This window comes from Haemaphysalis longicornis, unplaced genomic scaffold, assembly GCF_048455015.1.
Source record: "Haemaphysalis longicornis isolate Haplotype H1 unplaced genomic scaffold, Haemaphysalis longicornis Haplotype H1 scaffold_8, whole genome shotgun sequence".
NCBI classification, from domain to species: domain Eukaryota; kingdom Metazoa; phylum Arthropoda; class Arachnida; order Ixodida; family Ixodidae; genus Haemaphysalis; species Haemaphysalis longicornis.
In genome coordinates, this window is record NW_027526445.1 from 191,542,331 (window position 1) to 191,556,875 (window position 14,545).

Genomic DNA, 14,545 nt, shown 5'->3' on the forward strand with positions numbered 1-14,545 from the left:
GCCTTCGGCTTCTTGGGGGAGAGGAAGCGAGGAGCGCAAACACGGAAGCGAATAAGAATTAAGCGACGTCGCTGCCGAAAGCGGTTATTCTGCGAATGAGAAGATGAAGAAGCGAGCACGGGGCCTCGCATGGCGCATCGGAAGGCAATGCTGCTCGCACGCTGGCGGGCCGAGCAGGCGGGGGTGGGGGCATATTAAATTAAGAAGCCGAATTAAAGACTTCCCCGGCCACCACGCGTGCTGGGGACTGGGGAATGCCTGGGCGGCGGGGGAGCGGCCTGGTTGCCCGTGAGGTCTGCGCTACAGAGGCGCGAGAAAGGAGTGTACCGTGCATTCGCGCGAATAACCTCCCCTGCATGCAACCCGCGTCCTTAAATGCCGCGACAGAAAAACCAAAGGCAGTGCAGACTCAGGCCGGAGTTAGCAACAACAACATTACCATCTCTCCCTAAAGAAAATTGTGAGAAGCGCGGAAGCTTTCTCACATTACAATTGCGTCAAAACCTTCGCTGAAAGTTCGTCCAATCAATCGTCAAACCTTCAAAAACCCAAATCACGAAGGAACAACGAACCCATGCGACGATTTTCCGCGCACCAAGTAAGCGCAACTAGAAACGATCTAAATGTGTACCGATACGAGGTTTATGAGATAAGGGAATACTATCGCACTCCTTCTTCACGATCAGTGCGTGTATGGTCTTATCTAGATAAACGTCCCTTTTTCGCGACTTTCAAGCAACCGTTTCCACTCAACGGAAGTCTGGTTTCACGCTCGCGCCGTGTGTCCAGAGCTTTTACCAGAGCTTTTCGGTCGACCAACCGGTCTATGCATTAGTTTTTTGACAAGACGTCATCGATCCCACTAAGATAACCTTCGCTTTAAAAGAAAAACATGTGAGATGTATCCTACACTCTAACGCAGTCCTTTGGTTCGGCTGCACCGCGATACACTCGATTGACCAATCCAAGCAGCCAACAATGCAATTTCGGCGAACGACAATTTGAATCAAGCGGCCTGCGCTGCGAAATTATGCAATGCAAACACGATTTTCCGATTTGCGCGATGCCACGGCGCAGACCGAACGTCTGGGTGAAAGCGAAAGCGCGACATCATAGTTCGCCGAATTTGCATTGTTGGCTGCTTGGATTGGTCAGGCAAGTGTATCGCGGTGCAGCCGAACCAAAGAACTGCGAAAGTGCGAAATGTTCGAAAGCTCGTTAGAGTACATACTTCATAGTTAAAGGGACCCTGCAACACTTTAGATAAACGCTTTCGCTCTTTCCTTCGCGTCTGGAACCACTGCGAAAGCTATAGTTATCACACGAGTGCTCGTCGCACCAGATACTCCTCCGTTCCTGCTTTGTTTTTGTGGCTTAATTTTTAAACTTGCTATCGAAAAGCGTTCATTGTTGCAAATAAAGGAAACCGGCCAACAGCCGCTAAATGGCCTCAGTGATGTAATTCGGGCCGCCGAAGAACGTCAAGACCGGGAAAGAGAGAAAAATCTTTTGAGCGAGTTTCCAAGTTATCTGATGGGCATAGATCAGTAATTTTAGGCTGAGGTACTTTGCGACCCCCTAATCTAAGTACTGGGTGTGTTGGGCGACTACGTTCTGCAAGCACTCAAGAAGTCAAAAAAAAAAGTTGAAGAGAAAAAAGCTTGCTGCGTTATTGGTGCGGCTTGTGGGCGAGGACATACGGAACGGTAGACGGGCAGGCTCAGGCAATTGTAAATAAAATATGCACACATAAAAAAAAACGTTGAAAGAAACCATCGATACAGATAGAGGGAGAGAAGGGGGAAGAAAGAGTGGGATACGGTGAGAGAGAGATGCAAATTAGAACGAGGAAGGCGTCTTTAAAGTTGTTTACGGGCGATCAGCCCCGTGCACTCGCGCGGACTGCGTGCCAGTGTCGTTAGGGGGCGAGCTACACGCGCCAAAACAGTCACGCTTCCGACTGCCTTCATTATTTTCAGCATTTTTTTTCCCCACCGAGTTCACGCCTGCCTTCCCTGGATAATTGGGCAGCAAACAAGACTCCGAACCTGCCGGGGCCCGACCGTCCGGTATTTCGTTACGCGATCGAAACAGGGGAGTAAAAAATAAATAAATTAAGAAGGGGATAAATTAAAGATGGGGGAAGCTTGCGGCGGGGGCGTTATGCTCACACTGCCAGGCAACGGCCTGGCCTTGTTTACCCACCGCGGACATGTTGTTTTATGCCCTCATGGCCAAGGCGCAATTCCGACTCGACTTGGCTCGAGACGTCCGCCCACGGTCCCGCAGTCCGCGCTGCGCTGACGGCGAAAGATTAGGGATCACAGCGCTGAAAGGTTTGATCTCGGGGGAGGAGATGTGGGGCGAAGCAAAACATTCGCTATCACTCAAGCCGAATGATCGGTAAGTCGAGCAACAGTAAAGTGTTTGGACTGGCCTGTTTTGCCACACACGCAACGCGTAAGCTGCAGAACCAAGTCGAATGGAAACGTAATTGAAGTTTTATCCTTGCGGATGCCCGCATCTCTTTTTACGATCACGACTCGGAAAGCCATGCGCTCCGTCCGAGCGCACCGTGCAATAAGGTCTGCGCCTACCCGTGTAAAGCGAACGACGCGTTCCTTCCGCATCTTCCCCCATTCTCAACATCGTATCGTCGCCCTAGCACGCGGCCACCCTGGCTGCTGGTGGGGGTGAACACGGCGTCGTGATGACCATATCTATGGCCACGTTGATATCCATTGATATTCATAACGAGGTCCGGACCGGCAATGTCGATACGAGTCATAACTGTCCCGATACGGGGCCTATGCAGGACGGAGAGGTTCTCTCACCTACCCACCTGGCTTTGTGCCTACCCCGGTTTCTCGTCCGGTCCCTCGGTATTGATTGATTGATTGATTGGATTGATATATTTATTTACTTATATCGGTCACCAATTTTTCTGCTACTCTGAGAAATGAATGAGGCCTGTGTTTTTACGTGCCTGCCGACCAACCGGAAGGCGCGGCCCAGCTTGGGCTATACAGCACGGCAGTGCGCGTTCCCCCGTGGCGTCTGTCTGCACTGGCCGCTTTCGGGCTCCTGGGCCCTCGGTGTAGTTCAAACGACCTTTCTGTCCTTTTCACTGTTTACTTTAGTGTGTTTTGTCTCAACTACATTCTTTACGTCAATAAATCTCCAAGCGCGGGTTTTCGAGTTCAAACTTCGTGTCTGTGTGTAATTGACCCTTTTCTCTCAGGCGGGAAAATGGCTGATTGGTGTAAAAAAAGCGTCTTCCCGATTGGCTGCAGAAATTTGGGCCAGAATGCGCTTTTTTTTTCCACGAGTCCGCTTGAAGCGAATATAAGGCCGCTCCGCCGGCTGCTAGGAGGGCAGCCTACACCGGGGTCTGATTGGAGAAAGGTTGTCGCCCGTCGTGCGGCCCTTTCGCCGGGAGACCGCGAACCAGTCAGCCGTTGCCCGTTAAATACTCTTAGTCTCTTGACTGTTTTCCTCATTTGATGTAATATGTGTATTCGTTCAAACGTGTATGTGTTAAAGATCAGCCAATGTCATCCGTAAATTGAATCAGTTAACCTTAAAACTTCTTCAACGTCTCGAATGCTTCACCGCTCGACCATCATGCTACCATAGCGGCAGTTATCGGCCAACTTTTGCCGGTACAGCACGATGAATTTCCGGCCGCGCGTCAACCACTATACTCCCACTGCTGCGTGTGCCACGGCCATTTTTCAGCACCGATCACCGCAGACACGAAATCGAGTGCCCCTCGCAGACGCCGCACATCGGGCATACGCATTCCCAGACGGCGGCGAGGCATTGTTGTCCCGCGCACCAACGACGTCCACGGCCGAAGCGGCGGCCTTCGATCCCTTCGGCGGCCGCAGACGCAACAGGCAAACCTCGCAACAGGCTGCAGTTGAGAGCGCTGTACGAAAGCGGGCTTCGATCAGCTCCGCTTGCTTCGTGCGATCATTCGCTAGATCCTTTATGCACTACTCGCGTTATGCGACCTTGAAAACCTGTTAGGCTCATCCGGCGCCAATTTCAAACCATTGCTGCTTCTCTTTTTCTCTCCACCTTTTCGCATTTTGGAAAAAAAAAAAAAAAGCGATCGTGAAACTTCCCAGCCAGCTTTGTACGCCGTATCGGAGAATTCGGCTCAAACAAGTTGGGCTTAAAATGCAACTGGTGCTGCGTGGAGAAGCCGCCTTTAGCATGAAAGAGAAAAGAAAAAACTGGAAGATAAAGGAACAACGAGGGACCTAATGTCAAGGTGGAAGAGGTGCTAACGTTGCTTTAACGCTAAGCTCACATCGAACCCACCGAGGACATCAACTGTTGTAGCGAAACCACCTGCTTACACTGCATAGGGCCGATTATGCAACCCTAAAAAAATGTCATACAAATGATAACAGAGTTCCTATGCAGTGCATTGAGTATGGGGAACGTACGGGTGCGCAAAATTCTGGCGCGAGTTGAACATCCGGATTGAATTAAAACGCCCTCAGGGGACGAAATTCTATAATCTGATCCTGCCTGCGGCAAAGTAACTGAAATCAACCGAACAGTTCTAGCCTGGAGCGGGTGCCAATGTCGGAGCTTGTGCGTTATAACGATGTATATAGTCGCTGAACGCCTAGGGTTTCGAACGCGTTTTCTCGGACGGGTCGAGACGTTTCAGCGGCAGTCAGCAGTCGGGCGGGGGAAACCAGACGCGACAGCTGTCGACAGCTTGACGGCCCGCAGGGCCTGTCAAGCTGTCGAACGCCCTGCGTTTTATATTGCGTGCGGCAGCTGCGGCCGACTCACTTTATACCGCTTGTGCACGCATGACATTCGATATTCGCAGGCTAGGGAAAATACGATAGTAGACCAATTGCGAGACGAGAAACGAAACGACCCATACACAGACCTGCAACCAATAACCCGCGAACCGTCCCTGTTGTATAGATGTTCCCAAAGAGCAGTTGTCCAGACGCTGGGTTCACGCTTTCCTTTCTGAGTGCGTACACCCGCCTGAAACTCTTCATCCAGAGGTCGTACAAGGCGTGAGATATTGCGTAGAGCACGGTGTGATCTTTGTGGGGAGAAGGGGATCGTGAATTCGGAAAACGCTCTTATGCGTAATAAACGGAGCCCGGTTGGGCCTGTTTCCCTTCGTGATCATGGATTCCGCGGGCGAAATGGGTGAACACTGAAGAGGAAGGCTCTGCGCGTGCGCCGTAAGAAGCGTGACGTCAGCGGCCGAGCGCCGTCTCGCGGGCCTCGGCCCGTCCCACCGCGCGTATGGCGTGGCGATCATTTCTCTTCTCCGTCTTCACGCACGTATGCCGAATCTGCAACCAATCTTCCTTCCTTGTTCCCACACGTAGGCGTTTGTGTTAATTTCTCAACCAACCGCGAAGCGGACTTTTGCAAAACATGCATCCACAGAGGCTGTTGTAGTTCGCTAACGTCGCCCATTGGTAACACGCACCAAACGCGTCCCGTAGTACTGCCCCAAGCGCTACCCTGTAAAGCGACGACGAGAGGATTAAAATGATAGTAAACAACCACGGCCGCTCGATGGAAGTTTCCATCGAGCGGCCGTGAAACAACAATGAACAAAAAGTTTGCCCACCCGATAGGATGCAGTTGAAAGTACACTCCTAATCCGAAGCCCGTGTATACGTAACTGAACAAAGCTGCACCCAGAAGGAGATTGATCATCAAGAGTAACGCAGGCTATTTGTTGCACCATGATCCCCGTGGCTTCCTCGTCTCGACTACGCCGTCCGCAGCGCCAACGAACCAGACGGGAAGTCGAGTCAACCAGACGGGCCTGACCAGGGCACGTCGACACGGTGTTCGCGTCAGCTTTATCACATTTCCGTGATTGCAGAAGCCATACCATCGATCGACCACAAACACGCCCCCTTATCTGCTCCGAAGCACGGACGTCAAGAATGACCACACACAGTGCGCATGCATTTCGGCCAGCGTATACGTATACGCTGCACCGCACAAGGAAGACCAGAGGCCGCGGTGCAGGCCTTTCCAGGACGAGCAGTCCATTGATTTTCGATGCTCTCTGAGCAGACATCCGGCGCTGTGCGTGCGCCATCCTTCAAGCGGCCGTTCGCACCGGCTCGTCCTCCGCCGGGGCGCGAAGCCGCTCTCTTTCGCCTCTTCCCGTGCCATTTTTCCGTGTCATTACACACGGCGCCCGCTGTCACGCGACAATGGCGGCCCCGCCTCAACTCGCAGGCGCCGCAATTAATTTCTGGCCGCCGCCCGCGTGTGTAAGCCCCGGGCTTACACTGCGGCCCGCGTCCCTTTTTCGAAGCGCGGCGCGCGCAACCAGGTGAGCGAACGCCCGCATTTGCGCGTCAACAATAACGACAGGCAGGGGGGAAAAGATGCGAGTGAATGCGCAATGCGCGGCCCGTTCAAAGCGAACAATTATTCATCGACGGTGGGGGCGGTGTTATCAAGATGATCGTTCTAAAGTCGGATGCATCCTCCGAGTGCCAAGGTAGTACACGTCCAAGTGGCGTTTTCGAAATTACTCGGCTAACGTGGAAGCTTGGGCCTCTTGGTTCGCGATTACTCGAATAAACGAACCAGGGGAGCAAGCATTCACAGAGAGGAGAAACATAAAATAGAAACCAGCGGTGCTCCTTGCGTTTTCCGTTTCTCCTCTCTGTGGAGCGTTCTTTGCCTGGTTCGGCTGATCGAACATGCCCTGCATTGAGAGAAAGAGTGCGACAGTTAGCAACCATGTTCGTACGGCCGCCTGCGAGCAGACATCGTGTGCGGTTCTTAGAAGGATAGCCTTCTAGGGTCCCCGTTTAAATAGACGCGAGCCAACGCAATCCAACCCCCGGCGTCACAGCAGCGCTGGCAAATTTCGCCTTTGCCGCCTGGGGGAATCTATGTACGTCCCGTCGGCCAGGAGCAATCCCGCCGACCTGCTTCGAGTATCACAATACACTCTTAGTATGCATGGCTGCAAGGAAAGCCAAACTCTCCCCGTACACACTGGGTGCGAATCGCTGTCATCGCAGATTCCGGAAAACGACCTCGATGAGGCTATCGTCCTGGCCGCTGAATGGACATCCTGCACGCATGCCGGCACGTATAGTCGTCACCCTATTGATGTTCGCTGTTGGAGTAAACCAGCGGCCAGATGCAAGCGCTGGTGCCCCTATGAGTATTTTCTGGTCTGGTTGCGCCTACCTCACCGGTATCTGACGATGATAATGTTCTCTTTTAAGAGCGGAGCTGTTTAAGCTCGAACTCGGTCCGATGGCGTTAGCGGGAAAAAAAATACACCGAAAAAAAATTGCGGTGCTTGTAAAGGGTGCACCACCGCAGATAAGGTTTATAACAGTGAAGCCGGCTTTCGCGCCTGCTCGCGTGCGAACACAAGGGGCCTATGAGCACGCGCACCCCTTCCTATTCCATTTTAAAGGTCTTTCTTGGGCTACTAAAATGCAAAAAATACGGTGCAGTTGGCACTAGTGGTCCAAGGCTGGAGAAACAGCGGAGGTGGGGTCGACCTGGGTTCTTCCCCCTGGGTGCCGCTGTCAGTGTGAGGGATCGACCCGAACGGCCTTGTAAAATCCGGCTAAACTTGGCCTCACCCCTCAACACTCAGCCGAGCCAACAAGAACATCGCAACACCGAACAAAACTCGGGAAAGCCAAGCAAAACCTAGCAACACCTGAAGAAGCCAGGTCAACCCCCAGCTTCGCTGTTTCTCCAGCTTGAGTCACTAGTGCAAGCTGCAGCATTTTTTTTTAATCCAAACCAGGCGGCAACCCAAACCTTGGTATGTGCTGCTTAGCCCCGGTGACCACATGAATACCAACGTTTTTTCTATCTTTCTGCACATCCGGGCAGATACTCGCGCAATATCCTCATAATTGAGCGTGCGAATCTCCAGTCCTAAGGAGTAAAAGGAGAAGGAAATAAGCATCCGTTACAAATACGCAAAACCCAGGTGACCTCTTCCGAGACAAGCCTTTTTAAAACGGCCAGAGAGACAAATGTCAAGTCTGGTTCGTTCAAAAGGCGAAGCTTACCGCAAGAACTTCCAAAAACTCAGCTAGTTACTCAGGAAGAACCGAGGAAGTAGTGGCGTCCTGTCAGCCGCTTCCTAACCGGGTCCTTATGACGTCACAGAATCTTGTGCGACTGGCAACCTCCGACCTATGCCACCGCCAAGGAACACGACTGGGCGATTATAGCGGGGCCTCTATAGCTCCGTTTAATAGTATCACTTGAACGCTAACGCGTAGTCAACACAGCCATAACTCCGTTTTGAGTATTCGAACCCGCGTCGTTTTGAGCATTTGAGTATTGAGGAATCGAACCCGCGTCCTAAGGCTCAGCAGCAGAACGCCTTAGCCACTGAATCACCGCGGAGGGTTGAACGCAGCTGTACGTTGTCTTCATGACCTTTTAGATGCGACGCATCTCTTGCTCTGAGGCATGTCCCTCCTGCGTCGGCGTTGTTCGGCGTCCGCACGCCAGCTGCGCATGCGCGACTCTCCTCCCGTCTTCTCTCCGACAGCTGTGCGCGCAACGCTCTCACTCCGCCTCATTATCATAAACAACAGCTGTGTGCGCGCGCTTCGCTCGCTTCGCTCCGCTCCCGTCGCGCAAGCGTGCGCATGCGCGACTCTCCTCCGTTGTCTCCTCTCCTTGAGGCGCTGTGAATATAAAGCGGGTATCACGCTGCGGCGGTTCAGTCAGCGCTCGCTCTCGTTCGACTTCGCGTCACTTTGCTTGACGACTGCGTGCTTGACCTGATTCTTCCGATGAAGACGTGATGGAAGCGACGGCCCCTTCATGAAAAGTAAAATTACGCCCATCTTCCCGCGTATGAGAACACCCGCATGTGATGGAATGCATCATACGGGTTCACAACACGTTTCACCCGATTTAGAGAATCAACCCAATGGAAACGCCAATTGAACCCCCCTATGCGTCGCATCACACCAGGGTTCCCTCGCGGGAAGACGGGCGTAGTTTTTTTAATAGTAGTAACACGAAAGGCAGCAAACATGGCCCGATAACGCCAAGTACGGCCCTCCCGAATTCATCGCTGACGATGCCGATTGTTCAACTCGGCGCGAATCTCTCCAGAGCTCGCAGCTGCGTGCGCGCGCGCTCGTCTACAAGAGCGGGCGTCCTCCAAACCGAAAACTCTCGATGTGGGACACGGTATGGGAGGCGTCGCTGCGGTAATACTGCACTCCCGGCTTCAATCACGATTCACCCCAGAGCGAGAGAGAGGGGGTAAAAGGTGGCGCATTCCGGCCACCGTTTACGCGTGCACGCGCGCACGACACGCGCCGAGAAGCGAACCGCTCTCACTGTCGAAAACAGCTGCACGCAGCCGAGCGGGCTGCGAACGCACGACTGCCGCCGCAGCTTTGCCGGTGCCCGAAACGGGACGCGCCGCACACTCGCTCGGAAACGAGGCCCAGTTTTTTTGCCGTTCTTTTTGTTTTTTTTTTCTTTTTCTTCCACTCTATGAGTATACCGAACACCTCGTTTCACTCCCTACTTCTTTCTCGGCACTCTTTCGCGTCAGGCAGGAAGCCCCCTTTACCCAGTACTTGTGGTTCCATGAGCGCATGCGAAAAGGACGACTCTTGACAAAAATGGGAACTAGACCAGAGTGCGATCGCATTCACGGCATGGCAGTGTTGACAGCACTTGCAGCCCGATCTCACGCAGGAATGTCTAACCAATGTGAGGCGAAAGACCTAAAACTTTGAGGCACGGCTCGAACTCCCGCCTCGTCGTACGCATTCAGTCCCGTTGGACATTCGAACACGGTTGGCCCATCCACGCCCTGTTTCATACTCACACACTCTGGACACTCGGGCACACGTCGGACATCCGAGCAATGTCCGTTCTTCCGTAGCGATGGATACCCGAGCACAATCGTATTTCAGTATCGCCGGAAGTTTCGTACCGCTAACCGCAAGGCGACTCGTACGCAGATCTTGCTGGATATTCCGCTGGCAAGCAGATTAGGTCACTCGGTGCCCGACGAGTCTGCGTGTCCAACTCGCCTGAATACCCAACAGAACTAAAGTGCCACAATATACACCCGGCTCCGTTGAATTTCACGTTGCATTTGATAATCAGGCACACGTCATTCAAACAATTCTTCTCGTTTCGCCAATGCGAAACTAATTGAATGAAAAGTCCCGTTCGATTTTGAATACAGTGTTGTTGGAGAGCCGATGCGGTATATGGGCTCCGCCGAAAAACGGCGGAAAGGGATTGAGGTAACTTTGGCGGGTTTCTTTCAGAAAAGGCCACTACCAGAACAAACTCCTACATTGGCGGACTGCCTGAACCTATCACGTGACGACCTTACTGCTCTCGCAGCCCCCCCCCCCCCTTCCCCCCCCACCGTTTCCCTTTGCCTCTCCCTCGTTAAACCTGCGTCAACAAAAACCACTTACAGCAAGAGGCTGATGGCGTAATGCTGTCAACAAAGGCCCGTTGTTTGAATCCGATAAGAACACACACAAAAAAAAAAATAACTGGCTAAATCACGCTCATCGGCTGCGACAGGGGGAACAGGCGGCGTTTCATTTGCGCGATGACCCTTTATCGCCGGACAATCCCGGACTTACCGACGACGACGCGTCGTCGCCTAGGCGACGTCGCCACGTCCCGCTAGCTCGCACGACCCAGCAGCGTTGTTGCGACCCCCCTTTGCGCGTCGCCGCAACTCTCTCCTCGCAAAACGACCGCGGCGTTCCGACCTCGTCGGGTCGCGGTCGGGTCGGTCGCCGCCGAATCTGGCTCCGCGCCCGGCCGCCGACGACGCAAGCGAAGAACCCGCGCCTCTGCACGGCAGCGGCAGCAGCAACAGCGGGCGTCCTATTAGCGGAACCCATTGATACGGCCCCCCTGCTACGACAGGGCTCGCTCCCTCCGTTTCCTCGGCGTCGTCGTCGCCGCGGGCAGGCAGGACCTAATGGGCAGAGCAAACAGTCTCCTCCCGGCCGTTCGCATTCGGGGTGAGCGAACTTCCCTTTCAGATGCGCCGCCGCTCTCCCTCCGGACACCAGGATGCGGGGACAGTGGGGCTGTCTCGCGTCGTCGTAACGCGTCGCCGCCAATTTCCTAGCCCAACCTGCGATTTGTTTCCCCGGCGAGCGAAAGGCAACGCCGGGCCCCCGAAGGAATCCCCTCCTCGCCGTCGCCGTCATCGTGTTTCAAATTAGACAAAAGCGGCGCGCGAAACGCGACACCGCGTGGCTACAGTGACAGCCGCACGGCGGGGAACGAGACTGCGAGACGGCGATCACAACAGGGCAGGCAACGTACAAGCCGGAAGAAGGGGTTCGGCGTGGGTTTCTTCCGTCGGACGAACAATGGTTAGCGTTGCCCACGACTGCCGCGAGCTTCTCTCGTTCCGCCTAGCGAGCGACGTGTCCCACTCGCTTGACGGCAACCCCGCGCGATTCCGCTTCTTTACACTTAAAAGGTACAGCACATTTAGCAAACGCGATGGGAATAATAACTCAAAATTAAGCGTAACAGGATGTAGAGAATTCGTACGACTTTCACGAACGAAGAGCCACCACTTCGAAATTTAAGCGGTAACTGGAAATCACTGAGCGCTTCTCCCGAAAATACTTGTACGACAGCGATAGAACGATCGTTGTCGCAAATGGAACGCAGTGCAGCTGGATAACAGAGGTCCGCAACCGAGTGGGCGATGAAGCCTTGTATAAAAACCGTGCTTCGGCGACCTCCACTCTGCCACTACCGGGACTGCAGAGTTGCTCCATGAATAAATGTATAGACTTCATCACATGAACCATTCAAAAACAGAGCAAAACAAAACAAAACAAAACAAAACAAAAAACAAGCGACGCAAACCCCGGGTCCAGCTACGGGTTTCTCCATGGGGGGGGGGGGGGTATTGCAGTTTCCCGCAATCGGGGTCTGCATTCCCATTATAACGCGAATGCGGGAAATAACTAAACAAGTGTCTGCTCCTTTATATAATCTACTTGTTGCCAGCACCCCCCCCCCACCCCCCGCCGCGGCAATTAATTGCACGCACAACATTATCGTTTTCTTTCACTAGTTTGGACGCGTAGAATAACGTCGACGAAACATGGCAGCTATAACACGCCCCCTATTCGCTGCTGCCTCCACGCCTGACATGGTTACTAGCGCTAAAAAAATAAAGGCAGAGTAATTCCCCGAAGCCTGCGTTGAAAAGCGAAATATTCATCGGCTTGGGAGAATCACCCGCTGTTACCTCACACGTAGATAAGCACTCCTGGATCCTAGTCGGAAAAGAATCCTGCAGTGCGAGTACCGGTTGTGAAATCTTCCTTTCGCAGCGCCACTAAAGTTCGCTTCCCCGCCGTACTACGCGTCGTGCTGTGGTGCACCCTTTACAGGCGAGTCGCACTTCGCGCAGGAGGCCAGAAAGCTGATATTCCGGCCTTCGAAACGGGATTCAACAGTTAGCGATAACTTCTTAGCAATAAACAGAAACCGGAAGGGGGGGGGGGGGAGAGCGAGAGCACGACACAGCGCTACACTTCAACCGATATTTAATTCCTGCAGGCGGTAGTGTGCACATTCGTACGCTTTTTACCATACTCAGTAACCGACTGCTGTTGCACGCTAGAGCCTTCTCGTATAGTCAATTTCTTTAAAAGCGAAACCATTCAGTACCAACTAGTTCGAATATCACATTTCGAATCACGTCCCTCGCAGCGCGAGAACAGTTGAGGAAACCAGCTATCCCACTGCAAGCCTCAAATGTGCTGCTGTCGCTGCAGGAGAAACGCTAGTCACGGGCGCTCTCGTGCCCGCACCCGGGAATGCATGCCCAGGCGGAAACGATCGCGCGACTTTGATCGACGTCAGTCACCGTCTCCGCGCCATTCCGCTCGGCGAAATCACTATCTTGAATAAAAAACATAACAGTTATCCTGTGGAATCCAGCGGCGTTAGTTAGAGCACGATGGCACTGCTTGGTATACGACTGAGTTGTCGTGGTAACGCCTTAAGTTGTCGTGGTAACGCCTTGTAATCGCTGAAACTCGTTGGACGCGTTGGGCAGTGTATCCAAGTGCCGCCTTTAACCTTACTACCGGTGAACGAACAACCGGTGCGGCTTGCTCAAAGGATCAATATGAACAAAACAGCTCCTTCCCAGTCGTTCCCAGGAATACCTTGCAACAGAAACGGGGAGCTAGTTGCACGCCGTTATCAGAACGGATGGTCTACCCAGAAACTATCCTCAAACCCAAATCTGCGCGACCAGATAGCGGCAGCGGCATATCCCTTTCTTCCCAGAAAATGTATGGGGCTACTGGGGCTATTGGGGCTATTGGGGCTATATGGAGAAAAATTATATGTATAACTGGCCTCATAATTCATCTTATCGGTGAAATTAATTTCACTGCCAACGGGACGATGGTCGAGAGAGCATGAGAAGCCAGCTTCGGCTGTCTGCCCCCAACATGACCTGACGTCGCAGCAATAATGAGAGCTGTTGAGTACAGAGTGAGACCGTTGAACGCAGCCAGTCCAATCTTCATCTATTTTTAAGCCCGCTGCAGCACGGAGGCCGCTCCCATCCACTTATAACTGCTTTTTCCCGCGCTGTCCGAATTCATATTTTTTAGCGCCTGTCCTCGTGCGCCGCGTCCTTCATCTGGAAATTTTCGCACTTAACGGTGGTCAATCATGTACTAATGATTTACATGTACTCATGTACTAATTACCAATGTACTAACATGTACTGATGATTTACATGTACTAATGACGTACCAATATCTCGAACCAATACGTGATTCAGCCATTGTTTCCACTCGAATTCTCCCCTGCAGTTCAGGAATACTACTTGGCGAAGAAACTGTCTGGCGTCGCGACTGTGCAGAATCGAGTGACGGGCTTCTCACTAAAGGCGCGTTCCCACTAGGCCGACACAACGGCGACGACGACGCGACGGCGACGCCGACGAGTCGCCAAACCATCGGCCAACTGCCGAGTTGACCGACCGCGCTGTCATACTACGCCGACGGCGACACAAACACGTCGGCCGATGGAAAGTCGCCGTAGTGTGACTGACTCGCCGACCGAAGACGCCAACAAAACCGGTCGTCCGACCGGTCGCCGGACGCGTCGTCGGGAATCGACCGAGAAGCGAAAACTGCTCCCCGACAACATTCGTGCCGCAATGAATGCGGCTCTATTTTGATAGTTTCTGGAGTGTAATAAACTCAGTAACGTCCATGAAGCCCATACAACTCAACACTAGCGCTGATGCAATCCGTATTTTGGCGTTCGACGCTTCGGCCATGCTCTTCGCGACGCCGCTACCCCGGAGCTGCAAACTGCAAATGCGTGTGCGATCGGCTCGCCTGTAGAAAATGTAAGGTCAGTTTCGTGCAGAAGAAGAGTTACGTAGGGTAATTTGGGTAATAAGGCATCAATATCGGCCAAGGTTTTTCATGTGAAACGTAAAACCAAAGTACGGCAAGCACTATCC

General features: G+C 53.0%; 1 protein-coding gene across 1 annotated transcript in view; it reads left to right on the plus strand.

Moving 5' to 3' along the window:
• LOC144149820 (L-2-hydroxyglutarate dehydrogenase, mitochondrial-like) overlaps positions 1 to 14,545 on the plus strand; it is a 106,296-nt gene that overhangs the window by 12,147 nt on the left and 79,604 nt on the right. The window lies entirely within an intron of this gene.